Below are 19,006 nucleotides of genomic sequence, written 5' to 3'. Positions count from 1 at the left end.
ATCGATGCCTAAATAATTGGCATGACTGCAAGTTTATTGCAGCTAAAATCTAAAGCACAGATTACGATAGTAAGTTTCAGAATTTCAATTTGCTATCAACATTAAATAACCGACGCGCTCTTTTCCGGTTTTATGATCGCGGAAAGAGGCACCTGATTCAGAAGTATGACCTCACATGTTTCGACTCCGAAAGAAGCTATCGAGATACCTGAAATAATTGCCAAAGGTGTGGGGAAGTGTTTCTTGCCAGTATTATAGAATAGGATAGGAGAAACTTTACTGCTCTACTTTAGAGGTATTGCTGACAGAGTTCCTCCATCTTCTTTGGGTCGATTGCGTGGCTCCATCTCACAGGGTAGGCGCTCTGATTCCATGGCACGACTGAGTTTTGCTGGTCCCTGGGCATGGATGACCAGTCCTCTTTGGAGGATTGGGTTGCCGCTGGAGAGCATACTCTCCCACTGTTCTGCACTCGGATTTTCCAGTTTCTGGAAAGCTTTGTTTCTATCGCATTCTCAAGTAATGTGATATAGGGTGGGTATAGCAACACACCATGAACAAACGTCCCTATATTGGTTCGGGAACATTTACTTAAGATGTGCAACTTAGGGAAGGTTCCAGTTTGCATTTTACGCCAGTAGCCTGCTTCCTGTTGATTTCAGACGTTGTGGGGAGGAGGGTATTTTATTTCGCCCCTTTATAATAATTTAGGATATCAGAATACGTCAGGATTACCCTCATGAAGATCTCTAGGTTCGCGTTGAAAAGCACTCGGTTCGTGTTCTCGCGAGCTACTTCGTCGCTCCTTTAGTTACCCTCAATCTCGGTGTGTCCCGGTGTCCAGAAAATCGTATGTATAATTGGTTCTCTAGGTAGGCCGGCTCGAAAAAGAATTTGGAGCGCTTTATCTAATATTCTGTCATTGGGGAAGTTACAGCATGCCTCTTTCAAATCTGTGAGATTTGTTAAGGGTTTGTTCGCTCGATAGCCTTCCGCGGCCGCTAGAGCAACAGCCATTTCTTCTAATCCGGTCACTGTGCAGTCCCGTGCCGGTGCGCTAGCGATTTCTTTGAGGTCCGAGCCTACCACTTTTTCTATGGCATTGTATTTATCTATCCATGTTGTTTTTTATGGGTAAAGAGCAGCGTCTGTGTACGCCGTGTTCGCTTTTGTTGCTAAGTATTTTTCTACATATTTTTACAGCTACATATTTACATTCTACATATTTAGTTCAGCTTAAGGTTGCAGAGAGCGGAGACGGGAGACAAGGCTTTTACACAACAGGCCATTCCTGCAGGCACCAGCCGACACTGCTGGAACGTCGTCGTCGTGTTCACCAAAGCAACCGAGATTCTTCTTTTTCTTGCTTATGCGCATATCAGCGCATGCATCACCTAACGTAACACTACCCCGCCGGCTGAAAAGCACCGTACCGGTGCGTACTAGCGTCAAAACAAGGGTCCGTATAGTACAGCTTTAAGCGTGCAACATGGACCGTTTTGGTGCGTGGTGTAGAGCTATGGCGCGCGGGATGCAAGGGCACAATTTCGATCCTTCTTCTTGGCTATGGAGCCAAAGCTACGGAGCCGAAACGCATTATCTTCCTGCGCAGCTGAATATAGTTCCTAGTTATATGAACAATGTCTGCAAAACAAAAAATTGAAATCATAGCGCTAGTTATTTACGGTATATTTTTTTATCACGGAACCAATTTTTCGAAATGAAGCTTTTATGCATAAAACACTTTTCTTGGGTCTACCGGGTTTTCTCGTCTGATGTCTGTCGCGGGTTTTCGAGACGCCCCGACTTTGCAGACAAGATGGCGACAGCCGCCTATTCGGGTCCTTCCGGTAGGTCTGGTCGTCCACTCTGCAAGTGTTGGAAGCGTTTTCACCAGACAAGACTCGAGTCAAGTTCAAGAGATGCTAGCTGTCGAAGCAAACAAAGGAAGTAATCTGTAACGGCTATGCAGGCCGACAGCAGCGCGGTCAAACTACATGGCGAAGTGACATGTTTCAAGACGCCCCGCCTCCCTACCTTTGCGCCCATTGCCAAGAAAAAGTGTCCCCGAGTATAGAGTCACTTTAAAATACTGTAGGGTCCTGTACAACGGGGCAAAAGTTTTTTCGAGAGGCCAACGCGGCGAGCTGGGGTCAAAAGTAGCACAAGAGACTCGCAAGAATATTGGGTGTTGCGATCACAGAAATCATACCGACGTTTTGGGAGTGCTGGGAGGCTGCAAGTCGGTTGCGAGCCACAAGGCGGGCAGCATCAGCTTGGGGTATGGCGTCACGAGCATATGAGCTGGCAGTGGCGACAGAAGGAAGCAGGCTGTCAAAAGGAAGCAGAGGTTCGCGGCCGTATAGAAGATAGAAGGGGGAGTAGCCGGTAATGTCGTGACACGACGAATTGTATGCAAATGTCACAAACGGCAGCGTTATGTCCCAGTCGCGGTGGTCATCAGAAGCGTACATTCACAGCATGTAAGTCAATGTCCGGCTAAGGCGTTCGGTAAGCCAGTTCGTCTGTGGATTGTAGGCAGTCGTGAAAGAATGACGAACGTTGCACAACCGTAGGATCTGTTCGACTATACGCGCAAGAAAGCAACGGTCACGGTCGGTGAGCAGTTGGCAGGGAGCTACATGGACGAGTATAACGACGTTGAGAAGGAAAGCAGCGATATCAGTTGCACAACTGTTTGGTATTGCTCGTGTGACAGCGTAGCGTGTTGTGCAATCAGTGGCCACCGCAATCCATTTGTTTCCAGATGCGGACAGTGAAGAGGCCCCAGAAGATCCAGACCCACTTGAGAAAATGGGTCTATGGGATGTCAATCGGCTGCAGAAGTCCAGCTGGTAAAACTGATGGCTTTTGCCGGCATTGACAGCAGTAACAAGAAGTCACGTAGCGGCGGACTGTGCGGTATAGGCCTGGCCAAAGGAACCGACGGCGTACACTGTCGTATGTGCGAGAGACGCCTAGATGACCCGCTGTGGGAACGTCGTGAAGCTGTTCAAGGACGGTTGTGCATAGGTGCTGAGGGAGTACTAGTAGAAGGTCGGGTCCATCAGGTCGCATATTGTGCCGGTCTAAGGTGCCGTCGTGGAACACAAACAAATGAAGGGAAGGGTCATGGCGATCGGCGCTGAGGCGATTGATAATTTCGCGAAGCTGAAGGTGGTGGTGGTGGTAGAAACATTTTATTGCCATTGAACAAACAGTGGGGGCGAAGCCCACTGCGTGGCAGTTGGGTTCTCCCTTGCTATGTGGGAGACACCCTTATAAAGCAAAAGAAGCCCTTGAAAAGCAATCCTCCTCATAGCACTGGAGATAATATTCCGTTGTTCTTGACTTCAAGTGCTCTTCATGAGAGACTCCCAGTAAGACTCTGCGACGGTTGGTGATGGGGGATTAGGAAAGGTGGGGCATGTAAGAAGGATGTGTATGAAGTGTTCTGGTTTGCTGCAGAGTCTGCATGATGAGGAAAACTGGTGTGGGTATCGGGCATGTAGAAGTTTGGGGTATGAAGCCGTCCGAGTCTGCAAACGTCGCCAGTGTACGGCCTGCGCTATGGTGAGAGAGGGGGCTGTGGGTATATATTTCCCTCGTTTGTCTCGGTAGCACAAGAGAATATCACGAAAAGAGTGAAGGTGCCCCCCGCCTGTAGAGAGGGCTCCGTTTCACTAGCCCAGAATGTGAGACCTCGGGCTAGGGAATAAACCTCTTTGTTGCCAGGGAGGCCAGCATGTGCTGGAGTCCAAATGTGGCTTATGGTGTGCCGGGGCTGCCAGAAGCGTAATATGCGAGCAGCGGTGCGGGATATATAGCTGTTAGCATAATATAGAATCGCAGATTTGGAGTCAGAGATAATTTTTGTGGCAGATGTAGAGATGAGAGCAAGCGCGATGGCTGCCTCCTCTGCCACTGTGGTATAACTGGTGATTATAGAGCTTGAAGTAAGCAGCTTTGCTTGATTGTCGGCTACAGCCAGGACCGTACGGGAGCCTGACGGATTATCTGCTGCATCCACGTAGGCCACCTCTTGGTCCTCGCTTTATTGTCTGGGAAGGGCATGAGCCCTGGCTATTTTGCGGCCCTGGTCTCGCTCAGGGTGCATGTTTTTAGGGATTGGAGGTATGATGACATTAGAGCGGAGGTTAGGAGAAAGGGGTACACCCTCAATAGGGTGTGTAACTAAGCTTAGGTTTAAGTGGGATAATAAGGTGCGACCAGCCGCCGAGTTGGATAGGCAGGCTATTTGTGCCGTTAATGTAACCTCTCTAAGTTCCTCGAAAGTGTTCTGTACATCGAGTTTAAGGAGTCTGGCATTAGATGTGCTGGGGGGAGTCTTAGAGCCATTTTCGTGCAACTTGTAGGAGCGCATTTACCCGGTCTCTCTCCCTTTGTTTGAGGGGAAGGTATGAGCTGAAGGTCCCGGCGTTGCTCACGGCGAATGTTAGAAAAGTCAGAAATAGAGAGCACGAAAGCGTCATTGTCACATTCAAGTTGGCTTGGTGGGTCGACTGGATGACGGGACAGGCAATCGGCATCTCGATGAAACTGGCCAGACATAAACACCACTGAAAAATTGTACTCCTGAAGGCGCAAGGCCCAACGTCCAATGCGGCCAGTAGGGTCTTTGAATGTAGAAAGCCAACACAATGCGTGGTGGTCAGTGACTACTGTGAATGGCCGCCCATAATGTAAGGATGGAACTTCGAAATGGTCCAAACTATAGGCTAAGCGTTTACGTTCCGTTATGGAATAATTCTCTTCGGCCGCAGACAGCAGTCGGCTGGCATAGGCGATGGCGCGAGGGGAACCGAGCTGACGTTGTGTGAGAACGGCACTAATTCCATGATCACTTGCGTCGGTGCGTACTTCTGTGGGTGCTGAAGGATTGAAGTGAGCCGACACTGGCGGACCGGTGAGGTGGCCAATAAGAGCGGCGACGGCGGCCGATCGTTCGCGGCCCCAGGAAAAGGAGACCTCTTTTTTCAGAAGCTGCGTAAGTGGATGGGCGATTTCCGCGAAGTTTGGTACAAATCGTCGGAAACGAGCAAAGTCCGAGGAAGCTACGCACGTCGCTGTGAGATTTTGGGTATAGAAACACCAATTACAGCGTGAATTTTTTCGGGGTCCGGCTGGATGCCATGGGTGTTGACCAAATGTCTTAGGACCTTGAGTTCCCGGCGACCAAAGCTATACTGCTTGGAGTTTAACTGAAGGTCAGCTCTTCAGAAGACGCCAAGAATAGCCGAAACACGATGGATCTGAACTAGAGATGGAACAATATTTTTCTCGGGCTTCGGGCCTGGCCACGTTTAGCTTTGGATCCATGATTTTGGGGAGCGAGCTCACCTTAAAGGTGCTGCGGAAATTGTCGAGTATGCTCGCTGTTCTGTTCTAGCTGGTTAACTTCCCTATACCACAGTCTTTTGAGGAGCGATCGGCCGCTGGTGGCCTGCTGGAGTCTCGTTTTTGCGTTTCCAGTTCCGCTTTGAGTTCCTCGAAGGAATTATCAGTCTGAGGGCTAGCAGTTTCTCCATCGATATGCAAATTGGGAGATGAAGAGCTTATTGTGTGCTTTTCTTATTAAAGTGTCGACTTGTTCCCTTTCACTCTTGGTGGTGTTGTAGTACGGAATTGAGTACGTGACCCCGCTGATCATGAGGCTTTTAACCAGCTTGATCGTGTCTCCCTCCCTCATGCCGCTTCTTCTTTGCGACAGTCGGGTAATCATCCTGACAACTTGCGTGATTGCTTATTTGAGGAGGAGGCCGATTGTGTGGGCGCATCTTTGGTTGTTTCGCACCCACATTCCCAGAATCCTAATCTTTTCACTTTCCGGCACCTTTGAGCTTCATCTTTGCAGCATCAATAGATACAGTTAAGGAGAATATCTAAGTTACCCTTTCAGACATTTAACAGACAGAGATGAGGTTGGCAGCTTGTGCTTCTGCACCTCACAAACTAACACAGAAATAATAAATGTTCTCTTTCAGGAGTCTCATAATGATTTACTATAGTTGGCAAGATTTTTCCATGCTGCATGCTTGGATGCCTCCTCAATGGAAAATAGCCACATTGAACTTTTAGCTAAACACAATGATGGCGGCAAAATCTAGATAATATTAGACCTAGTCAGTAACATACAACTTGGTCAAATTGATTTATTTTTGCCATTCTTACATGTCTCGGAGTTAGTGGAGCACGAAAATATCCTTCGCCCCTGCTAAATCGGTTGCCACTAAAAATGTTCCGCACATGAAATGCGCATGCCTACCTTCAGAGTGAAATGCTCCTTGCGCAGTGCCAAAAAAATGCATGCGTACTTTGGTGACATTAGATATAGCCAAAACTTTTGGCAGTGTAGATTACGTCTTCTTGGAAAGATTGCAAACTCTGCAGCATCCACATTATTTGGTTTCGTGGGTATCTGCATTCCTCCAAAGCACATCTTTTTTTTTGCAATAAATTGCTTCCCCTCTGGGAGATATCAAAATGCCAAAGGTATCCCTCAAGGGTCAGCTCTCGCCAATGCTCTTCAGTATTCTACTAACATCAATTCCCAGCCATCGCATAGTTCGCACGCGTATCTCCATGAAAATGACATCGTGTTTTTTACGGTTGCACCTGACATTTAATTCCGTTATAATCGCCTGCAATCGTACCTCATATCCGTTGAGATTCGGTTTGTGGTTTGCGACTCACGTTAAACGCACACTCGAGTGCTGTCCTTCTTTACAAAGAAAAGATCCCGTAATCCTGTATCTAACATTCCATTGAAAAATGGTTCTGATCGTTGAATCTTGTCAGTTATGAAGGTAACCTAATACGGGGGTCTGACCTCACAGCACTGCAGTGAAAGGAGTCGATGTGTCATGCATAATGAGCTGCAAATGCTCCAAGGAGAGTTCCGCAATATAATCAATTGTTCTTGAACAAAATGCACAGCCTCTGCATTCCGTTTTTGTTTGCTATGTGCAACACAATGCCTAAAAAAGTGCATGTGTTCCTTTTCTGGGTGAGTCAGCTTCCCATCAAACAATAGAGTGCGGTGTTCACCTGTTTTGAATCTTGAAAACGACGGTTCTTTTGTGGGTGTAGTTACAGAAAAGAATCGCTTTTGGAGTGCATCGTGCTTAGAATGAAGACTCCTCTTAAGAGCCTCAAATGCTCTGTTTTTGCTTAGTTTTTTTTTTGTGCGGATTTCAAGAATTTAACCAAGTCCAAACGTTTAAACACCATGACGACAGGTGCTTTACAGTGATGAGTTGCCTATGATGTTGCACACAAAAAATATTTGTGATATTGTGATGATATTAGCCGTCGTCAGCAACTAGGGGGATGTGATGTTCCACACTTTTTTACAGGACTACTAATGAATACTACCACGTACGTAGAGTTGCTTGTGATCGTTGTAAAGCCCTGGATAGAGACGATGTCTAAAAAAATATATTGTGTGCCTTTCAGCTTATTCGGCACCATCCAACACCACCTGAGACTGGTTGGCTGATGATATTCACGACCACGTCAGTCATAACTAGTGGCCTCCTAGTTCTCCAGATTTAAATCCACTCGACTAATATGTCTATGGCGTCGTTGCGAGAGAGGTCAACAAAAAGCCAAATAACACCAAGGACTCGCTAGAGGCCACCATTGCTGATTCAGTGGCCAATATCTCTAAGGATCACCTGAATTAGAGCCGTGTCCGAGGCTGAATTATATTGGCTATTGCTTCGAAGGTACGATTCATTGAGCAATTGCGGAAATTAACAGTTTGGTGAAAATCTCTAATTTTTTATGGAGATATGATTCTCTTGCTATAGTCAACATTGTGTTCACAAATACGTTGCGTACCCGTATGTGATCTCGAATTAATTGAATAACCGAATCAATTTTACTCGAGATGAATACAATTGACGAAAAAATGAAATCTAGGCCCTCGCATAAACTAAGTGGTTTACGCTATGTATCAAGTTGATGAAACACCGTGTTGAAAATAAAGCACACAGTGACATTTCGTACAAAGCAATGAAATATTCCCATCATACAAATGAAGAAAATTACTCCTATGGTTTTTGACTTGTGGGGTTTAACGTCCCAAAGCGACTCAGGCTATGAGCGACGCCATAGTTGAGGACTCCAGAAATTTCGACCACCTGGAGTTCTATAACGTGCACTGACATCGCACAGCACACGAGCGCCTTGCTTTTCGCCGCCATTGAAAAGCAGCCGCCGAGGCCGGGATTCGATGCCGCACCCTTGGGAACAGTAGTCGAGCGCCGTGAACCTGCGCCACCCCTGCGGGGTAAAGAATCGCTCCTATGCTCAGTATAGCTGTCATTTATAAACCTTTCTGTCCGACGCAAGTAGCATTTGCTACCCGCTCTCTGCTGTCTAATGTAGAGCGCATCCATTTTTTTTTTCAATTAAATTTTGTAACTGCAAAAACATCCTTCTTCTTCAGTAGGTTTTTATATAGGAATGTGAAGGGGGTAAAGACCACTAACAATTAGAGATAAAAGTTCTTTTCTGCTGGACGCTGGTTTACCTGAAACTGTAAAATAACTATGTGTGTGCACATACTTATGCAATTTGGGACGCAGATTACAGAGAGAGTTTTTTATCATTCTCGTATGAGCACTATGAAAAGGTGACAATTTTTGCCTTGAGATTCAAAAGCGAAGTGCAGGTAGTCGCGTGAACATCGCAACTTTATGCAAACTAAATTGTGTGTCAAATGGAAACCGCGTGTGTTGAACCTAGTGGCCTGAGCATTCGCGAAGAAGACCAAGACTACGAGACTCAAAGCTAGCTGCATCTCTATCCATTTTTTTATATATATGCACTGCTTAAATAATTTGATTGCGAAACTCCTTCAAGCCACTAGCTAGCACGCTTTCCACAAGGCTCGAACAGCTCCAATAAGGACAAACTATTCGCAATCAGTAAGAATACCCTTCTTAATTTAGGTGATAGGTAGAAGCGCTAAATATGATATACATTCAAATAGCCAACATTCGGATACCAAAAAATAAAATTTGGTAGGCTGTCGCTTCGAAATAACAGCCTTCTTTCAGACAAAAAAATAATGGGAGTGCAGCTTTTAAAGAACTTTTTCAACCTCCACAGAAATACTAACATCGAACGAGCAGGTTTAAAATCCATTTAGTTCGTTGCCAAAGAGATCATTCATTTAATTTCTTTAAAGTGCTTAAATTTTTTCTAGTGCCTGAAAGAAGTGTGAATGTTCTGATCTAGCGCTAGATTAGAACATTCACACTACTTTCGGTCATTCGAAGAATGCAAAGGTAGCGCTACCTTTTGCTCTCTTCTTTAATTTACCTTCATCTTACTTTTGAGTTGCTGCCCATGTGTAGTACATATTTTTTAAATTGTTCACCGCATCACTTACATTCTAATTATGAATCACTGGCCTCTCCCATTACCAGGACGAATACGAGGGCAGTTGTTCCGTTCGGAGCTAGTGTATAGCATACTTATTCTCTTATTTCACGTGTATAGAGCTACACAAAGCAAGGGCGGTACTGAGTGGTTGTTTCGGAAAAGTTACGCAATTTAATAGTGGGCTAAAATAGCAAACAAAAATATTTTCATCAATACAGTCTTATCTGAGAGGAGAAAGTATATTTGAAAACTTTTCCAATTTTTTGGCTTATTATATAAAATACAATTATTATATTTGTAATTACCGCAGCTACGTGTGCAGTCCCAATGAGGAGTTTGAAGCCATGAAGACGATGGCATATGCGTTTTTTGAAAACAAGAAATTTATTTGCTAAAGCCCTGCAGCGCGAGGAAATCCAAAGCTTAGTCCGCACGGAACCGAAAGTGACTGCGAAACAGCGAAAAAATTAGCAATAGCAAAAAAATTTTTTTGCAGTTATTTTACAAAATTATTTTCACTCATTTAGCAAGAAGTTTGCTGAATTAGTGACGTACGGTTGTGATGCGCCACGTTGGTATCGGCACCAAATTCGAACTTCCGCCTCTACAGTCGCTTGTTGTGCAGTTGATTAGGCTTGCATAGCTAAAAGAATATCCACGGTGCAGATGTATATGTGTGCATGGGGTAAGTAAAAACAGAATAAACTCTACTGATGGGCGACTTCAATGCTAAGGGAGGTAAAGAGCAACCTGGAGACCACGTAGCTACGTGGTCTCAACGTAGTAGCAACGATGGCCACGTAGTAGCCACGATGGCATTGGATTAAAAAAAAAGCAGGGGAAAGTGAACCCAATAACTTATGAATCATGAATACCTCCTTCAGCAAACAGAAGAACCAGAATTTGGCCTAGAAAAGCCCTAACGGGGAGACTAAAATTGAAATTGATTTGATAATGTGTTCCAAACTTGGCATTATGCAGGATGTAGAGGTAATCAAAAAGGTGCTATGCAGTGACCTTAGGGTGGTAAAGCCGAGAGTTAACCTGCATTTCAAGAGGGGGCGAAACAGATTACTGAGGAAGAACTCCATCAATGAATTAGCGGTAAGGGTGAATATAAAAGAATTCAGGTTCTCGCTGCAGCATAGATACTCAGTGCTAACCGAGGAAGCCGACCTTAGCCTAGAAGCAATGAAAAATAATTTCAGATAACATTGCTTAGTGTGCAGTAGAATTATGTGGTAGAATTGTTTGAGAGGATATCAGTAAACTGTCAAGGAGACGAAAGATTTGACTTTAGAAACGCTAAAGAATTAAAGTTTCCAATCAAACAGATCGAATAGAACTAGTAGAGGTATGAAAGAAAATCAATTCAACAAAATCAATTTGCGCAAGGTGGCCGACATAAGGAAGTATAGCATGAGAAAAAGTGAGCATGCTCTAAAGGACGGCCGTAGCCTGAAAGGGGTAAAAAGTAGCCTTAGGCAAAAATAAGATATATGCACTGAGAGGCTTGGGCGGGATATGTCATTACTAACATAGAAAAGATAATAAAGGTAGCCGAGGAGCTCTATACGGACCTCAGTAGTAGCCATAGTAGTCAGGATAGGAATGAAATTGGCAGTAATGAAGAGGACTCGGACGTGCCGCCATGGACAAAGGACGAGGTTAAGAAAGCCTTATGAGCTATGAAGATGGGGAAAGCAGCGTGGAAGCACCGACTTCAGAATCGGTTAGTAGCCCGGCGAGCAATTCGCCAAGTGGTAATGCGGAAAGCATTCTTTTGTGAGATGCAAGGCACTACAAGCTTATGGCGGAGATAAGCGTGTAGCAACGGGTGCCACTTCAGGACTGCTCACCATGAGTGATATACCATCCAACTTGAAATGTCGAGTGAAAACCGGGGGAGAGTATCCATCAGTGTGCGCCAGATTAAAGACTGGCCACTTGCGTAATATCTTTGAGTAGGAGATGAACGCGATAACGGAATCCAACTCTACAGTACCTAAGTAGAGTTGGTGTGGGGGAACTGGACTTGGGGGACGGGGAACCTCAAAAGAAGCTTCGTGAAAGGAACCTGTCTCAGACGCCGGAAACTCGGCAAACGCCTTCTGGTGGTGGAATGATCTTGAGGCTGAGGGTCGCACAATGCACTCAGAGCAAGTGCTCGCCCTCTACGGAGAGCCTGTAAAAGAGCTCAACTCAAATTGTCAGTCAAAATCCTACGCTGCCCAAATACCGCACCTGATCCTTATAACCCTATCCTCATTCCTACTTCCCCTTACCCATCTCCATCCCTTCCGCTACTTCCCAGGGAGAAACGTGGGTTCTCTCTGGGGCCGCTTCTTCGGCTGTGGGTCGCTGAGTAGCAGTCCCCCATTTATTGAATAACTTCTAAACAAAAACAATTGCGCAAAAGACCTGTTCATTTATTTCACCCATTGGCTTATATTTCTGTACTCCCTATGCACATGTGGTGTGGAAGGAGTCTGACTATGGACTAATGTTGGAGTCCAACATGCTAAAAGTCAGCAAGGACGGGGCGATGCACAGGAGCTGGTGGTTCTTCGACGGCTGCGGGGCCCTTCGGAAGGATGCCAATTTGGAGCTCTCAAGGGAGCCGTACTGCCAGAGAGACAGGCGCCACTCGCTCAGCTTGTGGTCGATGGAGACAATGGGCACCCAATGAAGGCAGCGCTTGAAGGACAGGCAGCCGGTGAAGATGTAATTACCGGCGTCGCCTCCGTGGGCCACCGAAAAGCGCGACCATCCGCCGTAGGCTGCCGACTGCGCCGACGAGTTGGTAGACGTGGAGGCCGGGCTCTGTCGGTGGCGACCACTGAGCGAGGCTTCCGGAGCGGCCGTGTCCAGGTACTCGTAAGTGATCTCGGAGAAGAGCTGCTGCTTGGGAATCGGCTCCGGCGTATCGCGCACCTCCAAGCCATAGCTACTGGATATCGGCCCTGTTTCTTTGCTTTGGCCCCGTCGCTGACCATATTTAAATCTGGATCCGGAAATTGAGAGCAGCAGCTGGGAGCGGCCATGCAGTGTTCATGCCAGCTTCTTCTTCCTCGCGCCGAGATGGCCATCGTGACAGGCTTCTCGAGCCGAGCAGAACGTTGCTGTGCTTGTTGTTCTCCTCTAATTTGCTGGCACATACCCACACAGGGGGATCGGCCAAGAATTGGGGTGCGGAGATATTATATTTTCAGATGTACAACCACATCGCAAAAAAATAAATAGAAATATTTGCTGGGGAATAGAGAATTTAAATATGAAAAACCAAAATAAAAAAGGATAAATATTAACGCACGCGGTAGGAGAATACTAAGATTTGTATGTACAGATTAAAAATTGAAAGCATATTAGCAAAGCAGACGTTTCGTTTCTATTAAAAAGTTTTAAATTGCGTTAAAAACAGACCTGTGGCTGTACTCAAGCATGGTGGCATCGAACGATAATAAAATCTGGCTGCTCAAATTACGACCTAGCTGTTGTAACGGCTTCTCCAAATAGCGTTTTCTCACCATGGTAAAACGGCGGCAAAATAGGTAAGAAATGATCCATCGTTTCTGGTTCCCCGCAGAATGCGTAGACAGGAGAAAGCGCCAAATCAGACGTGTGCATGTAGAAATTTAGGGGCAGAATACGACAGCGTAGCTTGGTTAGGGAGACCTTAGTCTGCCTTGATTGACATGATTTCCTGTTCCAGGAATACTTGAGATGCAGGTAGTCGTCTGATGATAAAACAGATCCAGACTGCGTACTTAATAATTTATAGCTGGCGTCATCTACAACGTTGACGAGGCCATCGCTGACACCGATCTACCAGTCGTAATCTAACCAGCATCAAACAGCATCTCCATAGTGCAAGTGCAGCGCCTCGGGAGATCGAAATGCATCAAGCTCACTTTCAAGGGAGACTGCATACCATCGCATGTGAAGGTTGGACATTTCCGGCATCCGGTCCGGCTTTTCGTGGCCAAGCCACTTCAATGCAGAAAGTGTATTAAGATTGGGCACGTAAGTGCGGTCTGCAAATATTCCATCATGTGTCCTAGATGCTCCGAGTCGCATAGCGGCGACATTTGCCGCGCGATTATTCTAAAGTGCGCCAACTGTCATGGCCCTCATGACTCCTCCTCAAAGGACTGCCCCTCTTAAAGACAGAACGGGCAGTGCTGAAGCAAATGGTGCGTGATCAATCTACACACAGAGAGGCCGCTGCTAAGGTGCACGGCGCCGTTCGCGTCACCGACGATCATCTAAGAAAACAGGTAATTTTGATAGCAAGGCCTCAAGCACTCCCGCATTTTGTCCTACTCCTATGCCTGCAGTTTTTCATCAAGGAACCTCGACGGGCGGTGAATCTGGAGGTGGTGCCTCAGACGTTAGCTGGCCATCGCTACCAAAACCTTCCACGTCCGCTGGGCCAGGAAACTTGCCCCGAACCGAATGTCCTGCACCTACTGCCGAGCTAGAGAGAAGCCATGATGTGGGACATGGCCAAGACCTACAAGTAATTGCCATTATCATGTCCATTATGAATGCAATCCGCGCTGTGCTATCTAGTCAGCACACACCAGCAGCACAGAATGCGCTACAGGTTCTGGACGCGCTAACACCAGTTCTAGCGGCTCTACAGTAGCAGACACAATGGCTCCCTGAGCATTAACATCTGAAAAAACACTCGAGGACGCCTCTTTTTTTCAATGGAATGTCCGTGGGCTTCAGTCCCGAATTGCAGACATTCGACAATATGTTCATGCAAATCGCATCCCCATCCTTGTTATTTGTGAGCCGAATGTACAAAAGATCTTACGACTGTCAGGCTACGAGGTATTTGCATCTCCGATGCACCAGGGAAACAGCAAGGTCGTCATTTATATTCGGCGAGAACTCACATATGTAATCCATCCGGTTACTCTCAGCAACAACAGCCACTACGTTTGTCTGACAGTGAAGAAGCGCAGTCTCACGTTTATACTTGTTGGTGCGTATATGTCGCCATCAAGTCGTTTTGCGCCACACGATTGAGCGACTTGATGGCGATTACCCCTGGCCTTTGGATCATTATAGGAGCCTTTAACGCTCACCACACCATGTGGGGAAGTGTTCGAATGAACCTTAAAGGAAGAAAGCTTGTGTCCTTCGCCTCAGATTATGACCTGCAGTGTCTTATTGATGGTACACCGACTTTTATTCGAGGGGCAACTTACAGCAGCTGTCTTGATTTAGCTTTCGTGTCTCGATGCCTTACCAACAACGTCCAATGGTTTGCAGATATTGAAACACACAGAAGTGACCACATTCCTACATATGCAATCATTAATGGCCTTTCCACATCCACGTCTGTCCCACGAATACGCCACATAGAATGGTCGGCGTTTCAAGCACTTATGGAAGATGCTTGCACAGCAGGCCTCTCTGCAAGTATTAAAGAGAAAAAAATAAGGGGGCCATGATAAACGTGACGTCTTTCTTCACCCCAGTGCCTACCTACACTAAGTTTGATACGGAATTACAGCGCCTGCGAGCATTGGGATGGAGGGCAGAGCGTAGATACCGACGCACGAAGTCGCGCCTCGACCTCAAAGATGCGAGGCGTCTACAAAAAAAAATTCAGCGCCGAATTCAAGCCCTCCAGGAAAAACGTTGGCGGTCATTCTTTGAAACGCTTGATTCCCGCAAGCCTTTATCACTCATTTGGAATGTCGTTCGTGGTCTCCGAACATCCCATAAACAGCTCTACCCATTCAAATCTCTCGCACTCTGTCAAAGACGTAGTGAGGTCGAGGTAGCAGAAGATTTCTGCGCTAGCGTAGCAGGCCAATCGACTCCAACGGCAACACTACATTTCAATGATGTTTCAGCTTCACGGGATTCACGAATGGCCCTTCCCTTCTCCGTGGAAGAACTTAACGCTGCGCTGGCTTCTTGCAGACGGTCATCATCGCCGGGTCCCGACGGTGTAACATGCACTGCACTTGGAAATCTTGGACAAGAAGCTAGGCACGCTCTTTTTGAATATTAGAACAAATCATGGAGTGAGGGTACAGTTCCAGACGAGTGGAAGAGCCGTCATTTATTTCCGCTCCTGAAACCTGGCAAATCGCCTCTGGACTTGACATTATACCGTCCAATTGCAGTGGCTAGTTGCGTTGGTAAAGTACTAGAAAGAAGGCTGCTTACACGTATTGAGTGGTACCTGGAGCACGTCTGCATATATCCGGATATAATCTCAGGGTTTCGACGTGGACGCCCTTCAGTTGAAAACATGGTGGACCTGGTATCATCTGTACAACGCCAAAACATTTTGAAGCGCTTACCCGTGGCGTTGTTCCTGGATATAAAGAGCGCATATGACAACGTCACTCACCGGACCATTTTGGACGCTCTGGAAGCTGTCGAGCTCGGCGGTCGTGTTTTTTGCTGGATACGCAGTTATTTATCCAACAGATCTCACTTTATGCAGACTGAGGATAGCCCAACATCTCATTTCACTTCCTGTGGAATACCACAGGGTGGAGTACTAAGCCCAACACTCTTCAGTCTTACTCTTGTCGGGATGTTGACCTAATGCCACAGTCGGCGCAACTTTCAATATATGCGGACGACATCTGCATCTGGGCATCAGGAGTTACGCGCCCACAGGTTAGAATGAGGCTTCAAAAGGCGGCAAGTATAGTTACGTCCTACCTCCACCGGCAAGGTCTGCAGATATCAACTGAGAAGTGTTCGCTAATTGCCTTTACACGCAAGAACATGTCACCTTACATCGTACGCATTGATGGTAGCGCAATACACTACGAAAGCAGCCATCGCTTTCTGGGAGTGATCATCGACAGAAATCTTTCGTGGACTCCCCATATTTCATTCATGAAAAAGAGGGTGACAGCAATTGGTCACATACTTGCCGTTATTGGGAGAAAGTCATAGTAAGCGTCCGTGCGGTCGATGCTCCAGCTGTATCATACATTATTTATGGGAGTTCTTCGGTACAGCTTACCTGCACGTGGAAATGTCAGGAAAACCAACTTAGGAATTCTACAGAGCGTTCAAGCTCAAGCTCTGCGAACCTGCCTGGGATTGCCGAAATGTGCCTCTACGGCTGCTACCATTTTGATTGCTCAGGAGCATCCCATACCTACCTACCTAACAGTTGACGATCTGAGGGCACATTTCCGACACATCACCCGGGTTCCCTGTCATCATTTGGCCAGGCTTCCTATTACCAAGCCGCGTACATCGTTTACAGAAACCGTAGATGTGCGTCGTGCTATTCTGCCATCACAGTTTACACCCGCATATAGACCGTCCTCTCCACTATGGAGCCTGCATCAACCACGCGTGCTTCTTTCAATACCCGGCATCAGGAGGAAGGTCAAGCTATCGCTGACAGAACTAAAACAAATCACTCTTGAATACTTCCATGAGTACCATGCAAATCGTACGCACGTCTACACCGGCGGTTCAGTGAATGCCATGAGTTCTTCAGGCTCCATGGTCATACCCGCAATTACTACAGAAATAAAAGATAGGACAATTCACTGCACTTCTACAACAGCCACAGAACTAACCTCTCTACGTGTCACTATTTGGTATATCAGTCAGCAAAGCCCTCAACGATGGTCTATTTTCACAGATTAAAAAGCAGCTCTGCCAGCCTTAAAAGTGGCTCTTCGCCGTGGAGCCCATGAGCAACTCGCCACGGAAATACAACTTCATCACTATGCCATAAATGGAGGACATGACACCATCTACCAATGGCTTCCGGGCAATCTCTGGGCGGACGAGGTCGCACGAACAGCCCACCAAGAGAGCGATTGTGTGTTGATTCCATTTTCCAGGGCAGACACAGCGGGCAGGCTTCGCGCACTTGCGCGGGAACACGCGCTCTGCTTGTGGAATTGTGATCAGTTTACGAACTGCTAAAATCCTTGGACCCTGACATGAAGCTCCGGCTTCCACCTGGTCTACCCCGATGTGAAGAAACTTTGCTGTGCCGCCTGTGGGTTGGTGCAGCATTTACAAACTCTTATTATTTTGTGATAGGTATGGCAAATAGCCCTGCATGTACAAACTGCGGGTGTGACGAGACTATAGGCCACGTTCTTTGTGAGTGGCCCATATACAGCGAAGACAGTATCTATGCCATGCGCTGGAGCATCTAGATGGACGTCCAATAACTGAAATTAAGATCTTAGGTCCCTGGCCATGGCGATTGTATGGGTTGAAGGACTCCCAAGCGCTGCTCTGCTTTAGGAAAAGCACAGGACTAATCGAAAGGCTATGATTTCTTATGTTTCGTGATATGACTGTGACGTGATGTGATGTGACATGTCTGTGATGTGACTGTACTGTCATCAACCATGCCTCTCTCACCCACAACTTTTATACCCACATACCCCTCTCCCCCAGTGCAGGGTAGCAAACCAGTTCCCTTACTGCTTAACCTCCCTGCATTTCCTCCTCATCTTCCTCCTCATCCTTCTCAAGTAGGTCCCGAATATATCTGCCAAAACTTCGGAATTCGGAACACGCCGCTGACTGCGCTTGGCGCCTGAGGAATCTGTGACAATATCGATGTAGCTGTTATATGGCAAGTGGAGTAGACAGAGGAGGCATACTTTTGCCAGCAGCTCCTCCTCTGTCGTCGTCCAGGCAGCGGAGCAAGCTTACGAGCACGTTATTTCTGTCGATAGTTCCGTCCAAGAGATAGCCGTGGTCACGTGATCCTCGCTTGCACTGCTGCCAGCAAAGGAACATTTTTGAATAGCGGTAGAAGGGCAATCTGCCACCACGTCAGGCTTGTAGCGCATAGCGACGTTGTAAAGCGGAGGCGCTAAGATCGGCACACCCAGCCGGTGAAAGAAGAAAAAAAAATTGAACGGCGCGGGCTCGGTACGCACGCAAGGCAGTTCTGCACCGCTCGAGAAACCTGTCACGCTGGACATCTCGGCACGAGACAGCAAAATCTGACCCGAACCCTGCATGGCTGATCCCAGCCGCTGCTTCCGATGTCCTGATCCCGATTTAAATAGGGTCAGCGCCGGCGCCCCCACAAAGAAACAGGACCAATGTCCAGTACCCATGGCTTGGAGCTCCACGATACGGTGGCGCCAATTCCCAAGCAGCAGCTCTTCTCCGAGATCACCTACGAGAACCTGGACACGGCCGCTCCGCAAGTCTCGCTCAGTGGTCGCCTCCGACACAGCTCGGCCTCCATGTCTATCACCTGGTCGGTGCAGTCGGCGGCCTACGGCGGATGATGGCGCTTTCCGGTGGCCCACTGAGGCGACGCCGATAACTCCATCTTCACCGACCGCCTGTCCTTCAAGCGCAGCCTCCGGTGGGTGCCCACGGTCTCCGTCGACCGCAAGCTGCGCGAGCGGCGCCTGTCCCTCTGGCAGTACCGCAGGCTGCGCGATCGGCGCCTGTGCCTCTGGCAGTTCGGCTCCCTTGAGGGCGCCGAATCGGCGTCCTTCCGAAAGGCCCCGCAGCCGACGAAGAAACGCCAGCTAATGTGCCTCGCCCTGTCCTTCCTGGCATTTAGTATGATGGAATCCATTCTACGACTACTCCTGCACCA

This window comes from Amblyomma maculatum, unplaced genomic scaffold (assembly GCF_055883805.1).
Source record: "Amblyomma maculatum isolate TAMU_Amacu unplaced genomic scaffold, ASM5588380v1 scaffold_13, whole genome shotgun sequence".
In the NCBI taxonomy this organism is placed as follows: Eukaryota; Metazoa; Arthropoda; class Arachnida; order Ixodida; family Ixodidae; genus Amblyomma; species Amblyomma maculatum.
The sequence above is the reverse complement of the archived record's forward strand: the minus strand, read 5'-3'. Positions refer to the sequence as shown.